We start from the raw sequence: 6,567 nt of genomic DNA, 5'->3' as shown, positions 1-6,567 counted from the left end.
ACAGTTTTTTCAGTTTTTCAATCCACGAGTTGGTGGCTTGATATGGGTGCTAATGTTCATGTGTGTGCTGACATCTCTATGTTTTCTTCTTACCAGACCGTCCGGGACTTCTCCGTGTTGATGGGGAACGGCTCACATGCTTCTGTTCATGGTGTTGGCACGGTAGATCTGAAGTTTACTTCGGGGAAGATCGTGCAGCTAAGGAACGTGCAGCATGTGCCCACTATCAACAAGAATCCGGTCAGTGGATCAGTCCTATGCAAGGACGGATTTAAGATAGTGTTAGAGTCCAATAAATTTGTCGTGTCGAAACATGGACAATTCGTTGGTAAAGGCTATGATTGCGGAGGCTTGTTCCGCTTTTCTCTTGCTGATTTTTGTAATAAGTCGGTGAACCATATTTGTGGCAATGTTAGCGATGATGCGAGTGTTTGGCATTCACGTTTGTGTCATGTTAATTTTGGTTTGATGTCTCGGCTTTCTAGCATGTGTTTAATTCCGAAATTCTCCATTGCCAAAGGTTCTAAGTGCCATAGTTGTGTGCAATCAAAGCAACCTCGGAAGCCTCACAAGGCTACTGAGGAGAGACACTTGGCACCTCTAGAACTCATACATTCTGATCTATGTGAGATGAATGGTGTGTTGACAAAAGGTGGGAAAAGATATTTCATGACGTTAATTGACGATGCGACTAGATTTTGCTATGTTTATTTGTTGCAAACTAAGGATGAAGCGTTAGACTACTTTAAAATCTATAAAGCTGAAGTTGAGAATCAACTAGAGAGAAAGATCAAGCGTCTAAAGTCAGATCGTGGTGGCGAGTATTTTCCCAAAATATTTGATGAATTCTGTGAGGAGCATGGAATTATTTATGAGAGGACGCCTCCCTATTCTCCCGAATCAAACGGGGTTGCCGAGAGGAAAAACCGCACGGTGACTGACTTGGTTAACTCCATATTAGACACAGCTGGTCTTTCTAAGGCATAGTGGGGGGAGGCTGTATTGACTTAGTGTCATGTCTTGAATAAAGTTCCAAACAAGAATCAAGATCAAACTCCATATGAGATGTGAAATGGGAGAAAACCATCACTTTCTTATCTGCGCACGCGGGGGTGCTTAGCGAAAGTTAATGTGCCTATTCCAAAGAAGCGCAAGTTGGGACCTAAGACAGTGGATTGTGTCTTTCTAGGATATGCTCAGAGGAGCATTGCTTATAGATTCTTAGTGGTTAAATCTGAGATACCAGATGTGCATGTTGATACTATTATGGAATCTCGTAATGCAATATTTTTTGAGAATATTTTTCCTATGAAAGATATGCATAGCAATTCTAGATTTTCGACAGAGATAACTCCTCAACATGCAGCACCTGTCGAGTCTTCTAAACAATCCGATGAACATGAGCATGTCCTAGAGAAGGATGACAGTGAAGCTCCTAGAAGGAGCAAGAGACAAAGGATTGTAAAATCTTTTGGTGACGATTTCACTGTGTACCTTGTGGACAATACTCCCACGTCCATTGCAGAGGCATATGCATCTTCAGATGCAGATGATTGAAAAGAAGCAGTCCAAAGTGAGATGGACTCAATTCTTTCTAATGGGACATGGGAGCTCACTGAACGACCATATGGTTACAAGCCAGTAGGATGTAAGTGGATATTCAAGAAGAAGCTTAAGCCTGACGGTACTATTGACAAGTACAAGGCTCGGCTTGTTGCTAAAGGGTACACACAAAAGGAAGGCGAAGACTTCTTTGATACTTATTCACCTGTCGCTAGATTGACCACTATTCGAGCATTAATTTTCTTGGCTGCCTCATATGGTCTTATCATTCATCAGATGGATGTTAAGACAGCTTTCCTAAATGGAGAGTTGGATGAGAAGATCTACATGGATCAGCCTGATGGATTTGTAGTGAAAGGTCAAGAAAACAAGGTGTGTAAGCTCTTGAAGTCTTTGTATGGGTTGAAATAAGCACCTAAGCAATGGCATGAGAAGTTCGATAGAACTTTAACTTCTGCGGGCTTTGTCATTAATGAGGCTGATAGATGTGTGTACTATCGCTATGGTGGGGGTGGAGGAGTGATATTATGCTTGTATGTGGACGACATACTGATCTTTGGCACAAACATTGATGTGATCAATGAGGTCAAGTCCTTTCTATCAAAGAGCTTTGATATGAACGATTTGGGAGAAGCTGATGTTATCCTTAACATCAAGCTTATTAAGGTTGAGAATGGGATTACTCTTTCACAATCCCATTATGTGGAAAAGGTATTGAGCCGTTTTGACTATATCGACAGCAAGCCTTCTCCAACACCTTATAATCCCAGTGTGATGTTGAGAAAGAACAGGAAAATTGCCAAAGATCAACTGAGATATTCGCAGATTATTGGTTCACTCATGTACTTAGCTAGCGCAACGAGACCCGACATATCTTTTGCTGTGAGCAAATTGAGCAGGTTCATGTCAAACCCGGGTACTGATCATTGGCATGCACTTGAAAGGGTTATGCGCTATCTAGCAGGTACTATGAGTTATGGAATTCACTATTCTGGGCACCAGGGGCGGCTTTGGGATTCTGAGTGCCCCCGAGCGAGCCACGCTTTAGGGGCCCCTTAGGCTAACTAATTTTTTTAACATGATAAAATAGATAATAATACTAATGACATATATATTTTTTGAAGAACAATGTCTATAATACAAACTAAAGAGTTGCAATTAAAACAAGTATGATTACCTCAAATAATAGATAAACCCCATGACTCCATCAAAAATAATATTTTAGTCCTTCACAATAAAGCTCCTTCGGGCATTTCTTGATGCAAAATCATTAATAATCGTATCTAGATCAATATTGTCCAAGATATCTTTCTCAATGCTGCACATAGCCAAGCCATTCAATCTTTCTTGTAACATAGTTGTTCTCAAACAATTTCTCAGCAGTTTCAATTTTGAGAAACTTCTTTCAGCTGATGCTACAGTCACAGGTACAGTTAAAAGGATCTGATATGCAATAGAGACATTTGGATAGCAATCTACAGTTGTAACAAACTGAAGAATATCTGGGGCTGACATAAAACCATCTGGCAGAGTTACTTGCAGTACTTTTAATTCAGAGAAAAAATCATCTAGATCAACATCCGATGAATTATCATGAGAAAAAACTTCTGCAAAAGTAGTGCAGTGCTTACGTAGATCATTATCATCCAAGGACTTCAAATTATCTGAGTTGGATAAAAAACCAAACACCTTTTCAAATGTCTTTAGCTGCTCAAATCTACTAGTCAATGAAGCAATTGTTGTGGCAACGATAACAATAAAGTAATTGACTCTAAATGATTCCATAGCTGATAGTTGTATTTCTTCATCACTTGTTTCATCAAATTGCTTCTTCCTTTTACTTTGGCGTTTTGTAGGAAATTTTGGCTCTATATCCATATCAGCTGCAATGGCTTTTGCAACCTCAATACTAGAGTCGAAGCCTTCAACTCTGTACTTTCGAAAATATGAGATGACCCCTTCAATTTGTTTGAGAGTAGCATCCATGCACACAATCTTAGATTGCAACTTTTTGCTCACCATGTTTATAGTGAACAAAACATCGTGCCAAATAACCATACCAACTATAAATTCAAAATTCTCAAGTGTACCAACCAAAGCTTGAGCATCACTTACTGCTGATGGGTCATCAGTACAAACCTCCTCCACTTTCTACAAGGCTGATCTTATTTGGGGAGTTTGGTACCGGATAGGTTGCACACTTTTTATTCGACTCTCCTAGCGAGTATTAGATAAAGGTTTAACAGTCAATTTCGGAACATTGTCAAGCAAAACCTTCCATCTTTTAGTAGAGCGTGTAAATAATGCATATATCCGTTGTATAACACCAAAGAATGAAATAGCTTGTCTGCAAGACTTTGCCATATCACAAAGAGTGAGATTTAGACTGTGACATGCACATGGCATGTATAATGCTTTGGGATTAATTTGAAGCAAACGATTATGTACACCTTTCGTATGTCCCTTCATATTGGAATCATTGTCATAACCTTGACCTCTCACATCAGCAACATTCAAATCCAGTTTCTGTAATGTATCTATCAACACCTCAAAAAGACCCAACCCTGATGTGTCATCAACCTTTAAGAACCCTAGAAAAAACTCCTCCACTCTTGGAATGCCACTTGACATATTGACACAACGCACAATTAGGGTCATCTATTCTTCATGGCTTGCATCTGGGGTACAATCCAAGATAACAGAGAAATACTTAGCATCCTTGACAATCTTCAAGATATAATTCTTCACGGCACCAGCAAGAAGAGAAATTAACTCATTCTGAATATTATGGCCAAGATAATGATTATGAATTTCCTTGCTTTTAATGCGCCTAATATGTTCTTGCATCACGGGATCAAACTCAGCAATCATTTCAACTGTGCCTAGAAAATTGCCATTATTATCTTGATAAAGCTTCTCATTTGATCCTCGAAAGGCCAAATTATGTTTAGCAAGAAACTTCACAGCAGAAACTATTCTTACCAGAACTTGTCTCCAACGCTCTTTTTCATTTGAGATTTCCCGTTGCATATCATCATCGATTGTTCGATTTTTGCTTAACCTCAATCTAACTTCATTCCATGTAATCATGTTTGTCAGATGCTCAACACTGCTCTCATGTTCTCTGAGTTTCCTACTAAGACGCTGCCAGTCTCTTACTCCATCAGATGCTAAAAAGACTTGCTTTTGTTTGACTTGAACAATTTGCAGCAAAAACAATATACTTTGTCCCCATGTTTATAGTAAACCAACCACTTTCTATCTACAGACTCACCATTAGTTAAATCTCTAGAGTAGTAAGCATATGAAAAATGTCTTCCAATGGCATCCTTAGGGAAAACAAGATTCAATTCTCTCACAGGCCCCTTTTCAATTAAGATATCCCTTTTGCTATTGTCAAGATTATCCCATGTTCTAGGATCATAAATTGGTAAACCAGAACCATCTAGTTCAGCACCATTTGAATTTTCATGATCAGACGAGGGATGCAAATTTTCCTGCCTCACTCTATCATCCATTTGACCATCTTCATTGACTTCATCTTCTACATTTAAATTATGGTCATGTTCCTGCTGCCCATGATCAGATTCCTGCCCTTGAACTTCGTTGACATCAACAGTACTTGAACTGACAAAAAACTTATGTAAAGCACCCTTTTGCGATTCAGCCAATTGACCATCATGTTTTCTCTTTTTTCTTTTCTGAGCACCTGACAATTGTTTCTTGGGCAACATCTAAGACCTAATTAGAAAAGCAAGTCATGGTCACTAATTCGCTGATCGCTACCTCGCTGGAATCGGAAAGAACTAAATATCTAAGACACTAGATAAAGTATTAAATAGGAATTACCAATCACAATCAAGAAGGGGTAGGGCGGAGGACCCTGCAGGGCAGCTGGGCAGGGCGACGGCGACAGGAGCACAGCAGGGGAGAACACAGGGCGGGGTAGGGGCGCAGAACCTGCAACGCAGCAGGGCGGCAGCGATCAGGGCCGGCAGGGGCTAGGGGAGGAGGCAAAGTCGCCTGGTGCCTCGTCTCGCTGTCGTCGACAGCAGGCCAACCTGTGTAATGTATATTTGTTGTTGGGCCCCCTTCCTCCGTGGGCCCCTGGCGGTCGCCTCCGCCGCATGGCCCAATAGCCGGCCCTGCTGGGCACCCTGCTGCGCTTGAGGGATATAGTGATTCGAACTGGATATCTGACGCTGATGAGCTATATGCCACGAGTGGGTATGTGTTTACCCTTGGAGGTGGTGCGATGTCATGGAGGTCTTGCAAACAGACCATTTTGATGCGGTCAACCATGGAAGCAGAACTTACTGCTTTGGACATAGACACTGTTGAGGCAGAGTGGCTATGTGAGCTCTTGATGGACTTGCCTGTGGTTGAGAAACCAGTGTCGGCCATCCTTATGAACTGTGACAATCAAAAGGTGATGGTCAAAGTGAACAGTGCTAAGGATAATGCAAAGTCATCAAGACATGTTAAAAGACGACTGAAGTCTGTCAGGAAGTTGAGAAACTCCGGAGTGATAAGTGTGACTTATATTCAAACAGACAATGGCAGATCCCTTTACAAAAGGATTATCACGGAATGTGATAGATAGTGCATCAGGGGAGATGGGTATGAGACCGTATAAGTTGCCACAGTGGTAATCCAACCTATGTGATCGGAGATCCCGTGAATTAGGACTTGGGGAGAACAAGCTGATGGTGAATTGAGGAGAGTAATGGTCAAACCCTCTCTAAAAAAAGATGCAATACTCTCAGTTGCTGTAAGGCAGGTTGGCTATTTGCCTTAATGTGTTTCTATTGGCTCTAATGAGCAAATGTGCTGTCCTACAGAGCATTCTTGAAAGAACACACCTATATGAGTCTGACTGTCTAACATCGCAGTCTGTGAGATTTGGGTGATCTCTAGTAAACTCATGAAGAGACCAGGGAGTACGACGTATATGCTCCAATCGCGTAGCAGGCTACTGGCTGCCATGTACTGGTTCGGGCTTTG

Source organism: Panicum virgatum, chromosome 4N, assembly GCF_016808335.1.
Source record: "Panicum virgatum strain AP13 chromosome 4N, P.virgatum_v5, whole genome shotgun sequence".
Taxonomy (NCBI): Eukaryota; Viridiplantae; Streptophyta; class Magnoliopsida; order Poales; family Poaceae; genus Panicum; species Panicum virgatum.
The sequence above is the reverse complement of the archived record's forward strand: the minus strand, read 5'-3'. Positions refer to the sequence as shown.